General features: G+C 36.5%; 1 protein-coding gene across 1 annotated transcript in view; it reads left to right on the top strand.

The window, feature by feature from the left end:
- Window positions 1-6: 6 nt before the first annotated feature.
- The window catches only part of GOLPH3 (golgi phosphoprotein 3 (coat-protein)), a 37,952-nt gene continuing 20,169 nt past the window's right edge, over window positions 7-17,789 (top strand). The window contains exon 1 of the mRNA XM_008572752.1: window positions 7-36. The gene's annotated coding sequence lies outside the window, so the exon portion shown is untranslated. The remainder of the gene's footprint in view (window positions 37-17,789) is intronic.

The raw sequence follows: 17,789 nt of genomic DNA, 5'->3' as shown, positions 1-17,789 counted from the left end.
GGGGAGTTGCTCCTGCTGGGCCTCAAGGACCGAGAGGTACGAGCGGGGCTGGGGGCGGCGGCGCGGGGCCCGGGCTGCCAGGGGGACGCCCGGCCTCCGGCCCGCGCACCTGCCTTCTTCGCTCCCGAGCCCCGCGCCCGGGGCCGCCCAACTGGCCCAGAGTGCGTTGCCCCGCTGCCCGGCCCGGTATTTCCAGATTCTCCCCCGTGCAGATTGCTTGGATACCTCCCCCCCGCCACTCTTTTCATTTTGACACTCTGGCAGTCTGTATTTCTTCCTCGCTTTTTCCCGAGTGCTTAACCTGTGTAGACCCCCGAGTGCAGTTCCAGCCGGGAGACTGCCCCGTACACTGGAACGTCTGGAATTACCAGCGCACAGAACCCTTGGGGTTGGCAGGTTTTAGGACCTCGGAGGGGTCCACCGATCTGCTTGCTGGGGGATTATGAAAAATTTCGGTGAAATGGTAATGGAGGAAAAAGTTATCTTACTAAATAAAGTTAAAAGTCAAACAAAATTCTCGTGGAACTTGGAAAATGACATTCTAGGTGAACTTGCTTTGGGTGAGAGATTACTTTTAGTATCACCTTTAATAAATTTGATTCGTTGACTATTATCAAGGTCTTGCCATCTTAAGGAAGGGCTTTTCCGTGGAGTGCTTGACATGCTAGGTTTGTGATTTGATGAAAGGTCTCAAAGCTTTAGGTGGGTTATAGTTGAGATAAATAATTCTTTGTGTTCTGACTTTGAAAACGATTGTTTGCACTCCAGTATCCAGAATTTTCACACTTAAAGTAGAAAACAAGTTACAGTGAACACCCACATCCTAGAGTCTGTAATTAACAGTTTGCTAAATTTGCTTTATTACAAATCCTTCTGCAAAAATGGTTATTTTTAAAGACAGAGACCTGCAGATGGGCAAATGAATGGATACTCTATAAATCATGTGTGGTAAGGTGGTGCCAGAAGCTTGTTTTATCTCAGCAGGGAAATTACAGATAGCATGTTCTGAGAGTCAGACACAAGAGTATCTAAGTTTTGATTTTTTTTTTTTTTTTTAAAGATGACCGGTAAGGGGATCTTTACCTTGACTTGGTGTTGTCAGCAGCACACTCACCCAGTGAGCCAACCAGCCATCCCTATATGGGATCCGAACCCGTGGCCTTGGTGTTATCAGCACCGCACTCTCCCGAGTGAGCCACAGGCTGGCTCCCTAAGTTTTGATTTTGAGAAAGTTTTCAGATTCAGGAAGGTGGGCAAAACCCTTTCATCTGTATAAAACAACTTACTCTTCCTGGCTCACCAAAACTTAGGATATAGATGAGTTTTATATGGACTGTTTTTGGACTCCTGATGTTTGGTAATCTAATGAATTAAAGTTTGCCTTTATAGAAATGTCTAGGGCATCTCTAGTATCTTGGTTTCACATTTCTCAGGTCTTCATAAAAGTTGATGTCCCTCTGGCTGTGAAAGAAGCCCATTACCTGTTTACTGAGTTGTGATGATGAAAAGAAACTGTATGTGAAATTCCTTTTTGTTCTTTGAATGAGAAAACAAACTAGACGTTAGAGTCCTAGTAATGTGATTTTAGAAAGGAATCAATTTGCTTTACAATTTGGAGTCTTGGTAATAAATATTTTTCTTTAAGTCTTTTTTCTCTTTTGGAGCATAGGTAACACAGATTACTGTAGACATTTTAGAAAATACAAAAGAAGCAAAATGAAGAAAATATATTCCTGATTGAACATGATGGTTTATGCTTTTTGTGACTTTCCTGTTTGGATAAAACTGTGTAAAATTTAAAAAAAAAAAAAAAGAACTAAAACAAGAACTAACTTTTCGTGTTCTGAGTCACACTAAGTGAGAAATTATGGTGAGAAAGTACCTTTCTATTTTTTCAAGTATCTGTTACTCTTAATATTTAAGCTAAAGCATATTAACATGATATTTCCCTGTGATTGGTTCTCATGAAGATGATCTAAAGAATTTGTTGAAAGTTAGTGGTACTTACGCAATTTAGACAATTTAAAGTTCTTTGGCAGATAATTGAAACCATCTGTTGTGTTTATTTTGTGTCAGAAGTTGCTCAGTATACTTTGCAAGTCATGGACAAGGTCCAGACACTAGCTAATTCTGAGCATTTCTTGCTGATTTCAACAACCACACAGGGAAAAAATTTTCCCCCTTTTGTAGCCAAGTCCAGGGAGTTGGGGGTGGGGGTGAGGCTGGGATTTTGCGTTGTTTTAGATTTTGGTTTTAGGGATTAGCCTACATATTTTTTTCATCACACCTTTACATCCTAATAACCAGCCCTGTAAATTCATCCATTCATATGTTTTTCTCCTTTGAGGGATTCTCCTTCTCCCCATTATATATTGTATCACTTTTTAGGGGGCAGGAGTTGCTCTCCTACCCTGAGCCTAGGCATATATCCTTGTTAATATTTGATTTCAGTATACTAAATCTGATATTAACAAGTTCCAAACTTTAGTCATTAAATTCACAGCTTTAACTTAGTATCCATCTTTGTAATATCTGGGTACTCTTAAGATATTTAAAAGTTAAATTTTAAATTTAGGCAAGTCATTAATGTTGGACATAGTTTATGTATATATATGAGCTAACTTTATCTGAAATCAAAACAATCAAAAAATTTTAAGAAATTGCTAAATGGTGAAATTAATTTTTCTTTGTTTTTTTTAAAAAAGACCAGATACTTATTAATTTATATTTTTTGGCTTCTAAAAAATTTTCTGTTGGAGAATAATATAAACCTGCAGAAAAGTACACATAAATATGATGAATTTTCACAACCTGAACACACCTGTTAAATAAGCACCTAGAGCAAGAAACAGAACATGACCAGCTCTCCAGAAGCACCATTTGAATTTCTTTCCAGTCACTACCCATTCCTCAAGGGTAACCACTAGTTTAACTTTAGAATTCAGCATAGATTAATTTTGCCTAGTTTTTGTATTTTTATTTGTGTCTGGCTTTTGTCCAGCATTGTTGTGAGATTCATCCATATTGTGTGAGGTTGTCATTTCTTCTTACTGTCTTATCAATTTAGTTTAACACATTTATAATCTGAAATGTTAAAAAAATGACTTTGACATAATTCTGAATTGAGCCTCCCTCTCTCTTTTACTGAACAAAAGGTTCAGTTTGCCAGTAAGCAGATGGTCTGGCTTCAAGTTACCTATTAGGGGTGGGTCTAAAGTCATTGCCATTGATTTTTTTTCCTGAAGTTTAAGTACACATTTCAGATTTTTACCAGTGATTTTACTTTCTGGCTTTTATTATGAACACTGATGCCTGGGCCCCTCAGGGGATTCTGATGCTCACTGTGGATGGAGACTCAATGACACAGGTATTTAAGTAACTCTTCAAAGGCCGCAGCAAGGATGGCAGATAGGTTTACACTTGAGTTCAACTCCCAAATAATTAGCAAGATTTCTGTAATTGCTGCTCCGTTTGAGGGCAAGGGGCAGTTTCCTTTCCTCATATGTTTGTTTTTTCCATAGATGCCTCCAGGAGAGCATTTTCAGATTGTTTCATTGAGAATTAACTCAAATAACTGGTGTCATATGCTTTTGAGTGGCATCTTAGTCTTTTAAAGTTGGTTTATTTTATTTATTTTTGGATTGGATTATTTTAAGTGGCCAGATATGCCTATGGAATAGCGGAAGTGGAGAGAGGCTTGGTCCAGGGCGTATCCTTTGTTTTACATATTATTTAAGCTTTTTGAGCCTCTGAGTTCTCATGTAAAATGGAAAAATAGTCACCAAAATGGTTGTTCTGACTGTACTCTTGCGGACATTTATTGTCTCTAACTTTCTATCGTGTCTTCCCCCTATTTTGTCTTACTTTGGAGATCACCATTGTGTGTATGTAGCCTTAGGATGCTCTCTTGAACATCTTCTACCCTTTTGTCTTGTAGCCAGGCTTAGACTGGTCCAATCACATGTTTTCTCTTGGGGCTTTGGATCAATCTTGAGACTGTAACAGGCTGTAGGGTTTTTTGGAGACCTTTTCAGAGTAGTGTCACTGTGTGGCTCAGACTGTCCTCTGACATGGTTCTTTGAGCTTCTGTCTCCCTAGTCATTGGCGTTGTCTTTTCTCAGCCTGATTTTCCAGTCACCTTTCAATTTTGTAAGTTTCAACAACTTTCCAGTAAATCCCTTTTTAAAGATAGCCAGAGTCAGTTATTAATGTTTCTAATGCTTGTAGACAAGAACTCTAATATAGTGACTTTCTTAACTTCATATACTTGAGCTGGATATTATACATTTTAGGGTAAAATAACAAGTTTAACTAAGATGATGGAACGGACTTTTGTGTGGCTTTTACACTGGCCACACAAAAGATGCGTTCCATTTTTTTTTGTCCTTTTTGTGACCGGCCGCACCGCCCTCAGCCAGTGAGCACATCGCACCGGCCATCCCTATATAGGATCCGAACCAGCAGCGGGAGAGCTGCTGCGCTTCCAGCGCCGCACTCTCCCAAGTGCGCCACGGGCTAGGCCCTGCGTTCCATTTTTGAAATAAGTTTCCTGCGGTCACTACTTTGAAATAAAGTACTTATCAAGATATATAACTTTGTTTTTTGAAAAAATTTCCTTTCTGTATATTCGGCAATGTACACCATGTCTACATATAAAATCTAAATGAGAAATTCATTCAACAAATAGTCAGAATTTCAAGATGTGCTTGATTTTTAGTAATTTAAAATGTAATAAAGGCTTCTGAGTTTTGAAAGAATTTTGTGATTCCTTTTGTAATACAAATAATGTTTCCTTTATGTTTTTGAAAGATTTGAATTTTCATATTTTTTTCAGGTGTGTAAACACAAGTATGAGACATATGAGATCTCAGAAATTAGTTTTGGAGTTCATTGAACCATTTGATTGTACCTTTTAAACAAGATTTTATACTGTTGAAATTACTTTTTAGTGCTTCAGGATTCTTTCGCTGCGTGGCCAGAATATTCACTGACTCATAAGTGATACTAATATTTGATATGTATTAATTTTAGACTTTCTCAGAGTCTCTGTAAGGATCATTTGAATTTATCTTTTAAAATTATACTTAGAAATTATTTTGATTAGATTTTGAGATTTTGGGGAGTTTTCTGGTATTTAAAGAAATAAACTATTTTAGTATCAGCTTATGTAAATCTCAAAAGACCCTGAAGACATCATGTTTGTTTTATTATGTTATGTTAAACTTTTGTCCGCATCTCTGCTTTATGTCCCTGCAAACTTTCCCCCCTTTCCACCAGCATAGTTTTTCTAGTGCTATTCATCAGAGTAAATGGTATCATCCAAAATATGCTATAGCCTTTGTTTGAAGGATTTTATTTTTATGTTGTGAGTCTCCTTTTTTTTTTTGTCTTTTGTCTTTTGTCTTTTTCCGTGTCCGGCAACGGGATCGCAACCCTCGGTGTTGCTCCCGCACCTCACTCAGCTAGTGAGCGGGAACCGGTCTGTATGTGGGATCCGAACCCTCGGCGGGAGCGCCGCCGTGCTTCCCAAGCGGCGCACTTATCCAGTGCGCCACCGGGCCGGCCCCAGTGAGTCTCCTTTTGAAACAGCACAAAGAGACTGTTCTTGTCTCTTTGTTTCTTCTAATTTAGTAAGTGTAGTGACGTGTGCCAAAGGTGAAAGCCTGGCTTCATTTTGAAATTGATGTTTATGGCTTTAGGTTTCTCTAATAAAAGCTGGAAGACAGCAACCTGTTTCAATAGCATAGTACAATATTATATTCTAATCTGGTAAATTTTGAATTTTTTTTTTTCCTTTTTGTCTTTTTTCGTGACCGGCAATGGATCGCAACCCTCAGTGTCGCGCCTGTACCGGACCGGGACCGGCAACGGGATCGCAACCCTCGGTGTTGCACCCACACCTCGCTCAGCCAGTGAGCGGGAACCGGTCTGTATGTGGGATCTGAACCCTCGGCAGGAGTGCCGCCGCACTCCCAAGCAGCGCACTGTAGCAGTGCGCCACCGGGCCGGCCCCAAATTTTGAATTTTTAACTTAGATATTACAGGTATTTTTAGAGAATAGGGTATTTTTCTTCCTAATTGGTAAATGTCTGATTTGCAAGAATACAATTAGTTTTGAAGTTCAGTAAATTGCCAAAAAGGATGTTTCTAGTAAATACATTTTTTAAGCTTAAAAATATTTTAGACTGAAAAAATTAAGGGGCTGGCCTGTTAGTTCAGTTGGTTAGAGCTGGTGCTGACAATACCAAGGTCCAGGGTTCAATCCCTGTATTGGTCAGCCATTAAAAAAAAAAAAAGTTTATATATTTAATCATAATAAGTTGCATTTGGCTTACATATTTCTTTAATGGAGAAATTCCTAAATTGGAGGCAACAGGTGGAGTTTAGAAACTCTGAGCACTCTGCAATTGTGTGTGTGTATGTGTGTTTTCTTGGAGAAAGAGACATAGCTTTTATTAGTACTCAAAGCATTCAGTGAACCACAAAGGTTAAAAATTACTGAAGAGGAACTGTTTTTTTGTTTTAGTTTTGTTTTGTTTTTTCTCCTGAAAATTAACTACAGGAAATTCTAGGTTTCAAGGTTGTAGTGAGTTGGCTTTTGAGTTCTTTGAGATTTGAGATATGAAGCTTACATTTCTGCGGCCTGTTGTTGAGGTTCTCATTTGCTGAGGGGCATTTAGAAGCAGTGTAACTACCACGTTTAGGAGTCTAACAATTTCCATCCATTCATCAAATGTTTGTTGAGCAAATTCTCTGTATGAGACCCTTTACTAGGTACAAATGCTAGGAAGGTCTCTGTCTTCAAGCCTATTTCATTTTAGTTCTGTGGGTCAAAACTCATATAGTAAACTACAAAACTAAGTTGTGTTGTTCTAGAATTTTTTGATATATAATATCTCAGCCTGGTATGTAGCTACCACTCAGTAAATATTTATTAAGTAAATTATGTATTCTCAATAAGGGTAATGTCATTCCCAAGGGAGCGAAAATTGGTTCCGGAAGTGATAATGAAAAAAATCTTACTCCTTTTATATATAAAGCATAGATACATGTACAATATACAAATAAATATACGTGTGTTCCATCTTATTAAAATTTCATGGGGTAGGGAGTTATTGGGGGCAGAAAATCTGAAAATGCTCCTTAAGGGAGATACAATGAAAAAAATGTTGAGAAACACTGAAGTAAGTCAGTATTGAAAATACTGTTTGCGCTTACTGAGGTTTAGAAATCTTTTTCTATGATGTAAATTTTTATTGTAATAGAATTTGGCTTGTAGTTTAGTAATAGGAGGAACAGTTTTGGCATATTGAACTGTAGGAAGTAAATTTTTAAGTTAAAGTTATTTTTTTTATTTTATTTTATTTTTTATTTTTTTTTGTCTTTTGTCTTTTTCCGTGTCCGGCAACGGATCGCAACCCTCAGTGTTGCCCCCGTACCGGACCGGGGACCGGCAATGGGATCGCAACCCTCGGTGTTGCTCCCGCGCCTCGCTCAGCCAGTGAGCGGGAACCGGTCTGTATGTGGGATCCGAACCCTCGGGCGGGAGCGCCGCCGCGCTTCCCAAGCGGCGCACTTATCCAGTGCGCCACCGGGCCGGCCCGTAAAAGTTATTTTTGTTGGGTTTTTTTGTGTGTGTGGGAGGAGATGAACATTAAAGGACTGTGTATACGTTGCTAATGGTTATTTTTACTCTGGTTTCAGTTTCTAATTCCAGTTTCTTAAGTGCAAGCTTTAATAGTTTTATACCATATTAACAAAATAAGCTCAGAAATAACATTTAAGAACTTAAATTTCAGTTCAGTCACTGAATCGAGTTTGTCATTTAATTTTTGTGTCTATAGTGTATTATATAAAATGAAACAATAGGTTGTTTAGTATTCGTAGGTTCAGTTTAACCCCAGTATTGAAGATCTATGTGCCAGTCACTTTGCTAGGTGCTTGGGTTACAAAGAAAAATTTCTACCCTCAAGGAGCATTCAGTTTACATAGAAGACAGATTTGCAAATGATTTCAATAAAATAAATTACTGACTTTAATGGAAGTATATTGTAAGAGCACAGGGGACATAGGAAGTATGCTTCAGATTAGAAGCTGCAAGACTCTGCCATATTCTTGACTCCCAGCCTTGCCCTTGACTAGTTGGAAAAACCAGGATACATGTTTTGAATTCTTAGAGCCTCAGTTTCCTGTTGGGCAAAATGGGCCTACATTTGTGGTCTCTCCCATATATATAACCTTTCTACGTTGTAAGGATTCTGTGGGTTGGCATATGTGCAAGTGCTTTGAAAACTGCATGGTGCTGCACAAATGCAAATGGGCAGTTACCTAGCCCAGGGAAGTGAATTAAAATTTACAGAGATTTTGACAAGTATTCACATATCAGTAAATACAGATTTTCATGGTATGTGCTCATGGAAAGAATTCAAATGGCACAGTCAGAAGTATGGTGTCCTGTTATTTATAGTGACTATATGATAGAACATCTTAACTTGATCCTAACTTAGATCCATGTATATTATAAATATGATCATGTTGTGGACCTTCGTTAATTTTTTTCTCTAATGGTCTGAAAATCACATTATTACTTTTTTAGGCCTTCATGTTTGTATTAGCAGTTCCTTCTGTGTAAAGCTCTTCTTTTCACTACCTGGCAGCCAATTTTTACACATTTCTTAATGCCCAGCAGAAACTCTTCACCTTATTCTGACTCCCTAGACAGTGTTAGTTGCTCTCACATCCCTTTTGCTTATCATTGTATCTCTAGCACCTGGCACAGTGCTTAGGATGTTAGTAGATGTTTGTGCATGTTTTTGGAATGAATAAATGCTGTTTTATTCATGTCAGTATTATGATATTTTATCATGTTGAATTATAGTTGTTATTACCTTATTTACTTTTCATTCTGTGCCTTGTATCTTAGTCATTTTTATCACCTCTGTTTAGCAGTATCTTGTCACTTAATAGATGTTTATTGAATTAAAATTATTCTTGAAATTCACTATTTCAAGAATTTAAATGATTATGGTTTTTACTTTAGGGAGCTTCGTGCCTCTGCCTTCCAAGTGGAATTTTTTTTTTTTTTTTTCCTGTTGTAATCTTGCAGAGGCCAGTCTCTACTGAACAAATTCTGTTATGGTGACTTGATAGAGTTTTCTGTATACTTCTATAGGACCTTTCACAATGTTCTTTACTTAAAATATTGACAATGTGATGTAGTGGTGAAAGCACTGTATTTAGAGTCACAGCTCTGGGGCTTGAAGTCTGACTACTGAGTCTGGAGTGTGAATGTGGTTATATTTCTTCTCTAAAACTCAGATTCTTTATATGTAAAACAGTGATAATATTTTACTGGGTTATTGTGAGACTTAGGTGATAATTTATATATGTGAAAATGGCTTTGCAAACTAAAATGCTATTGTAATGTATTAATAAAACCTTCATGTTTTCTACAGAAGAATCAAGACTTTGGGATTATAGTAAGTCTTATTAATAAGGTGCTGTTACATGTACTTTTAAAAACTTCATTAGGGGCCGGCCCGGTGGCGCACTGCTACAGTGCGCCGCTTGGGAAGCGTGGCGGCGCTCCTGCCGAGGGTTCGGATCCCACATACGGACCGGCCGCTCACTGGCTGAGCGAGTTGCGGGAGCAACACCGAGGGTTGTGATCCCGTAGCCGGTCCCGGTCCGGTCAGGGCGTGACACTGAGGGTTGCGATCCGTTGCCGGTCACGAAAAAAGACAAAAAGGAAAAAAAAAAAACTTCATTAGTCTAAAGTCTTTAAAAAATTTGCTTGAGGCAATCAGTGTCTGCTCACACTTTGTTTTGTGCTGTCTGCAGTGAAGTGATCAGTGACAGGTATGGGAAGAAAAAAGTAATACCCTCTTTTATTTTCAGGGGGCTGGAAGGAAGCACACCTCAATCACCCATTAAACAAATAGGACAGGAAAGGCAAGGCAGAAAAAGAGCCGGGGCTTTGGAGCTAAGGAGACCAGTTTTAGTTCCAACTTTGCCATTCAGTAGCTCTGGCAGGTCTCTTAAATTCTGAGCCTCAGTTCTGTTATCTTGTGAAGTTGGAAGAATAACACCTACTTTCAAAGGTCTTCTAAGGATTAGATATGATGTACATCATTTGCTTAGCAAAATTTTAACATATAGTAGGTACTCAGTGTATGCAGAGCACATTAAAAAAAAAGGATTTAAAAGTGTATATTCCCAGTGTTAGTACATGTTATCTTGAAGAGGGAATGGGGATGAGGGATGGAAAGGGAGGGAGGAGAGGAGGTAGGGTGTTTTAATTTTCTCTCTTCTTTTTTGGTTGCTGGCTGGTAAGGGGATCTGATCCCTTGACATTGGTGTTATCAGCATCATGCTTTAACCAACTGAACTAACTGGCCAGCACAGTTTGTTTATTTTTAATGTTTTGATAACTTTGATTTGGTTTCCTTTATTATCCTATGCATTTTATTTTATGCACTTAAAAGGCAAGATAAACATGATAAACACTTAATTTTTTAATTGCTAAGTTTTGAATAAGGAGTTGGTGCCTTACTTCCAATGGTATCCAGTGAGGTGTGAGCTGTTTCCTTTTTTTGAAATTATGACTTGTATTTTTTTTTGTATATTTGTTGTGTTTCAATCACTTGTATTCATTATTCATTTTGATGTTTAAATTGTCCCACCTTTGGCATATGGGAGTTCCTTTTGGCTTCAATGTTCTTTTGGTACAACCTATTAACCTTTGATAACTTCTTGCTTTCTGGCAAGGCCACTACCATGGCTCAGATTCACCTTGTACATTTCTTTCCTGAGACCTGGAATCAGTCATTCCTTCAAGGAGTCCTGGTTTCCGTTAGTAGGGAATGGACCACAGTCTGGATACTAGGTGTGCTCAGTGTTACTGGGTTGTTACTGCTTCTAGGACTTTGCAATACAGAGATAGAATATATTTTCTTCAAGGAACAGGGCTAGCAAACATTTTTGGGAGAGAAAAAAATCAGTTTATGTGGTTTTTTATTCAAGTTTAACATTAATGGATTTTTATTTAACTTGCTGGATTTTCTACTCATATCTTTTCCTCTTATTGAAAATCTTGGTTCCTAAACTATTACCTTACTTGCATGGACTTACTGTATATATTAAAATAGTTTCAAAATAGTAATGTCAGTATTACTACTAATTGATCACTGAGTTCAGCTGAAAAATTCTTTGCAGTACTTTTATTAAGGATGTCCTTTCATTAAGGCAAAATACTGTATTCTAAAGTCAGCTAAAATAGCTTTTCTTTCTGGTTATACCACTAAGTGATATACATATAGGTTAATTCATTTGTTTTTAACGCTTTAGGAATGTTTTTTATGTTTTGAATGTGTGTAATTATATTGCAAGTTGTATTCAAATGTTTGATTTCCATCTTTGTCCCTCTGCCTCATTCTTCCCCTATTGGTAATTCTTAAAAATCTAGTTTAGAGTTTATCTTTCCAGTATTTCTTGACACAACTGAACATAAATTCATATTCTTGCCCCCTCCTCCATATACAAAAGGTAGTATACTACATATACTATACTGATTGGCACCTTGCTTTTTACATGTTATATCCTGAAGATTGTTCTCTGTCACAATTATAATAGAGATCTTTTATGGCTCCATAGTATTTCATTGTGTGATAGATACCCTTTAGTATATTCATCCAGTCCCTTATTGGTGGATTTATGGGTTGTTTCGAAGCTTTTGCTACTATGTATAATGTCACGATAACCATATACCTATATTATTTTACGTTTATGGAGATGTTTCTTCATAGTAGATTTCTTAGAAGTAGGGTTGTCAAGTTAAAGGTTAAATGTGTGTTTGATTTTTCTAGATTCCCAAATTCCGCTCAGTAGGGGTGGTATCATTTTGACATTGCAGTCACAGTGTATGAGAGTGCCTATTTTCCTTATCTTTGGCAACAGTATGTGCTGTCAAACTTTTGGATTTTTGCCAGTCTGATAGGTAAGCATTATCTTATGTAGTTTAAAAAATATATGGTTATATATATAACATAAAATTTATCATTTTAACCATTTTAATGTATACAGTTTAGTGACATTATAAGTAGATTCACATTGTAGAGTCACCACTGTCCATCTCTAGAACTTCTTGTCATCCTGTACTGAAACTCTACCCGTTCAATACTAACTCCCATTCCCTCCTCCCCATAGCCTCTGGGAACCACTGCCTTTATGAACTTGATTATTCTAGGTACCTCTTGTAAGTGGAATCAGACAGTATTTGTCTTTTGGTGACTGGCTTATTCCACTTGACATAATGTCTTCAGAGTTCATCCACACTCTAGCATGTGTTACAGTTTTCAGTTTTAAGGCTGATTAATATTTTGTTTTATGTATATAGCACATTTTGTTTATTCAGATTTATCTCTTGATGGATACTTGTTTGCCCATTTTTGAGTTTGGTTGTTTGATTTTTGCTGTTGAGGTCTCGTAGTTTAAATGTGTATTTCTTTTAGTATGAATGATGGATAGCATCTTTTCCTATATTTATGAATAGTTTTTATTTCTTTTAGGAACTTTTTGTATCTTTCATCTTTTTAAAAATTAAATGTTTAAAATATTTTTTTAAAGAATACTTCTTTCCTTTAATTTTTAGGAACTAATTGTATCTCTAATATATGAGATTTGTCCATGATGTAAGTTATAAAATCTTTTCCTATATTGTCCCTTGTCTTTTGACTTTGTTTATGGTTTTTGCCATGTAAACTTTAAAAAAAATGTTGTGTAGTCTAACTTATTAGTGTCTTTTTTTATTGCTTCTACATTTTGAGAATAGCTGGAAAGTTTTTTCCCACTCCCAGATTATGAATTTATTCACTCTTATTTTGTCTTTTTGTCTTCTAGTACTTATATTGTTTCACTTTACATTTTAATCTCTGATCCATTTGGAGTTTATTGTGATGTATAATGAGGTGTGAATCCAATTTTGTTTTTCCTAATGGCTATCAGTTATCCCATTACTATTGATTAAAATGTCTGTGTTTTATTCACATTGATTTGAGATGACAATTCTATAAATATTTGATTTCAGTATGTTCTTGGGTCTACTTCTGGACTTTATTCTTTTGGTCTGTGTATTCATGTGCCAGCATCACATCATTTCAGTTCTAAAACCTTTTATATTTATTATAGTATCTGGTAGGACAGCTTCCATTTCTGTCCTCATATATTGTGCTCTACCTCCCCAAGTTTTCTTGGCTATTCTTTTTTTTTTTTTTTTTTGTCTTTTGTCTTTTTCCGTGTCCGGCAACGGATCGCAACCCTCAGTGTTGCCCCCGTACCGGACCGGGGACCGGCAACGGAATCGCAACCCTCGGTGCTGCTCCCGCGCCTCGCTCAGCCAGTGAGCGGGAACTGGTCTGTATGTGGGATCCGAACCCTCGGGCGGGAGCGCCGCTGCGCTTCCCAAGCGGCGCACTTATCCAGTGCGCCACCGGGCCGGCCCCTTGGCTATTCTTTTTAATTTTTCTTTAGGAACTTTATTTTTAACTTGTATAGCTCCAGGAAAAAACAAACTTGCTATTTTTATTGGGATCATATTACATGTATAAATTAATTTAGGGAGAGCTGATAACTTTATAATATTGAGTCTTTGTGTCCAAGAATGAGATATCTTTCATTGTCTTCCAAGAGTTTTAAAGTTTCCTTCATATAGGTTTTGCCTAGGTAATTTTTTGTTGCTGTTGCAAATGAGGTCTTTTCAATTATATTTTAACATTTGTATTTCCTTTGTATATAACATTTATTGCTGTCAGTTAATTTTATAATCCTGCTACTTTACTAAATTCTTTTATTGTTTATAGTAATTTTTCCATTTATTTTCATGGTTTTTTCCAGGTAAACTACTATATCACCAGCGAATTGTAGATACTTTCACTGTTTCTTTTCTAGTTTTTATGTCTCTATTTGCTTTTTCTTGTCTAGTCTTTTAAATCTGTTTTATCCTAAAGTCATCTTCATTCTCTTGATCAATTTAGCTATTTTTGCCAAGAACTTTTCCACTCTTAATTCTTTCGAAATAATCAAAATTTTGTGTAAGATTTCAGAACTGACTCCATACAAGGTGTGTTAATTATCTTTTTTGTAACAGCTTTGAGATATAATTCACATTTCATACAATTCACCCATTTAAAGTGTACAATTAAAGGTTTTTAGTATATTTACAGAAGTGTGCAACCATCACCACAATCAATTTTAGAACATCTTTTTCATCCCCAAAAGAATCCTCATACCCTTTAGACATTGCCTCCTTTTCTCCTCAGCCCTCCAGCCACAGGCAACCAATGTTTGTTATCTTTTACTGTATAACAAAATTTAGCAGCTTAAAACAACAAACATGTATTATCTCATAGTTTCTGTGAATCAGGAATCTGTGTGGTGTTTAACTAGGTGTATCTTGCTCAAGTCTCTCGTGAGATTTAAGTTGTTGGTCAGAGCTGCAGTCTCATCTGAAGATTTAGCCACAGGAGTGAGTATTTCCTGCAGGTTGTTTTTGGCCTCAGTTCCTTGCCTCATGTGGGATAGGACTGCTCAATCTGTGGCAGCTGGTAGAGCCAGAGGGGAGGCCCAAGATGGAAGCCATGGTCTATTTGTAACCTAATCTCTGTAGTGACATACAATCATATTTGCTATTTGGTTTGTGAGAAGTATGTTCCCAAGTCTAGCTTACACTCAAGAGGAGGGAATTACAGGAGGGCATGAATACCAACAGGCAGGGATCACTGTGAGCCATCTTATAGGCTGCCTCCATACAAAGGTATGATAACTACTACTATTTTAAAAAATTTCTTTTAGTTTTTGGCTTTTTATCTACATTCTTTTGATGATAAACTACTTTCTCTTTAGTTACTTTAGCATACTGAGATGAGTGGATTTTAGGAGACAGTCAGTGGTTATTTCCAGATTTCTGTATAGAACACATCAACTTCAGAATCTAACTTGGAATTTTAAAATCTAAATGCAAGTGCACACTTTTCACTCCTCTGTAGCTGTTAACAGTGTTGAAAAGATATTCCCAAATTTTCTTAACAGTTTGACATTTAAGAAGGGCTCAGAGTCAAGTGTAGATTCAAAATTTTTCTTGTCTTCTATGCTATGCATAATAGTGTCCAGCACCAGTTTCCAGGTACCCCATTATAAATGTTTATCTATCTAGTGATATGTTAACTTTATTCTTTATACAGTTCTTTATATGCTGTTAAGCAGTTTTAAAATATCCTTGATGATTGACTGGCAAATACTTTTTTTGGAAATTAAAGTAGATCATGTATGCTTCTTTGCCTTAAGCCACATACTTATTCTCTTAGGGAATTCTCAATTTTTTTGAATTGTAATTGTGGAATGCTTGAAGTCTCTCAGTCTCTCTTTCTCTTTAGGTCTCTCATATTTGGTTTAGCCTAATTCTTTTACATCTCAGTGGCTCTCTTGTAGGAGGATTTTTATTAACTAATTGAGTTTCTTGTTATATAGGTCTATTCTAACTTTATATTTCTTCTCAATGTGATTTTGGTAATTTGTGTTTCTCTAGGATGATTTGAGATCTTCTTTTGTAATATAGGTATTTAATAAAACTACAAATTCTTTAAGCACTACTTCAGCTGTATCCCATAGATTTTAATATTTTGTGTTTTCATTTCCAGTTCAAAATATTTCCTAATTTCCCTTGTGATTTATTTGACCCATGGATTATTTAGAAGTATGTGGATTGATTTTCAAATGAACATTTCCCAGATTTTATTTTGTTGATTTCTAATTTAGGAGTAAAACATATTTTGTGTATTTTCAGTTCTTTTAAATTAGTTGTTTTATGGACTAGCATATGGTCTGTCTTGGAAAATATTCCAGGTGTGCTTGAATGTGTATTTTGCTGTTGAATGGAGAGTTCTATGAATGTCAGGTAGGTCAGATTGGTTGGTAGTGTTCAGTTCTCTATCTTTGTGGTTTTCTGTCTAGTTCTTTCAGTTATGGCAGTTTTGTCATCAGTTACTATTGTTGTGTTGTCTGTTTCTCCTTTCTATTGTTAGCTTTTGCTTTATGTATTTTGGGATTCTGTTGTTAGGTATGTGTATGTTTATAACTGTTGTATTTTCCTGATGGTTGACCTGTCTATCAGTATGAAACGCCCCTTTCAATTTTCTTTACTCTCTATTGTCTCATATTAATATGTCTGTTCCAGCTTTCTTTTGTTTAGTGTATACATGGCATATCTTTTTCAGTCTTTTAAACCTATTTGTGTCTTTGAATCTAAAGTGTTTCTCTTCTGCACCATGTATGGTTAGATCTTTTATCCAGTCTTGTACAATCTATGACTTTGATTGGAGTGTTTAATCTATTCACATTTAATGTAATTATCGATAGGGCTGGATTTACACCAACCACTGTGCTGTTTGTTTTCTGTCAAATGTCCTTTTTGTTCTTCTCCTCCTCCTGTACTGCTTTTTGTGTTAAGTAGAAAATTACCATTATATTATTTTAATTCATTCTTCGTTCTTTCTGTTATATTGATTTTTTTTTTAAGTGGTTGCCCTAGGGATTACAACCTGCACCTTAATTTATCACATTTGTCTTCAGACTAATACTAATTATTAGAAATTATTTGTTTGCAAGAACAGAAATCCCCTCAAAAGAGGCCTAAGTAAAAGGAGATACATAGATATGATTTTGTAACATATTATGTTTTTTTTTTTGACATATTATGTTTTTTAATAACCTTCTGCACCAGGGTTTTAAAAGCTGATTTCCATATATTGGTAATATTCTGCAAAACTTTAAGGATATACTATACATAAAAGTGTTCCAAGGTCAAGAAGGTTTGGGAAATGCTGAATTTATTTATTCAGTTTTTTTTAACTTTTAGATCGTTTTTGTGTTTTGCTATGATAAATGATATCAATATATTTGTACATAAATTTTCATGCATAGTATTTCCTAATTAAAGGTCCATAAGAATTACATTAAAGGATATGAACATTTGGAAGTTCTGTATTCGTACTCACAGTTCTCTTATATACATGTATATTTATATAGTTTCAAATTAAGATTAAACTTTACATATGCACTATTTTTTACTCATTTCTCATGTAAAATATATATCATGAGCATTGTCCCATGTTGTAAAAGTTATTAATAACACATGAACAAAAATCTTTTAACCCTTCTAGTTGTATCCCTCTTGTGATATTTAAACAATATATTTTTATTATATTTCATTATGGGTGGCCAACCTTTTGAGTTCCTTCTTAACAAAAAGTTTCTGGGTAAGTAAGTAGATACTTAAGGGCAGATCAGTGGCTCAACTCTGGTGAAGTTTTAGGGGGTCCAATAAATAATACCCTTTTTTCCATTCAGGTTGAGCCACTTGAGAGAAAAAGGGGGATCAGGCAGATGGAGATCCAAATAAATATCTGTCTTATCACTAAGAAAAAGCTGAGTAGCAGGATGTTGCTTTGACGTGCAGTGAACATTCATGGTCTGTATTTGTACTGAAAGTCAAGATAAAGTGAGCTTTTGCCCTTCTCCACAGAAGGTTTCTATCCTTTCTGAGCTTGCCTTAGGATACCTGTCTTACCATTTGACAGGTGTATTGCCTGAGTCAAACTCCCTGCCTGGCACTGTCCCTGGACGCAGTGGCCAGACGCTTGGTGCTGGAGGTGAGAGTCCCCTGGAGCTCATGTTGTCGTCCCCCCCCCCCCCCCCCACACACACACACTCCCCAACCTCCCTTACTGGGTCAGAGA

Source organism: Galeopterus variegatus, unplaced genomic scaffold (genome assembly GCF_000696425.1).
Source record: "Galeopterus variegatus unplaced genomic scaffold, G_variegatus-3.0.2 Scaffold830, whole genome shotgun sequence".
Classification (NCBI taxonomy): domain Eukaryota; kingdom Metazoa; phylum Chordata; class Mammalia; order Dermoptera; family Cynocephalidae; genus Galeopterus; species Galeopterus variegatus.
Note: the sequence above shows the minus strand (reverse complement) of the source record. Positions and strands in the feature narration are given on the sequence as shown.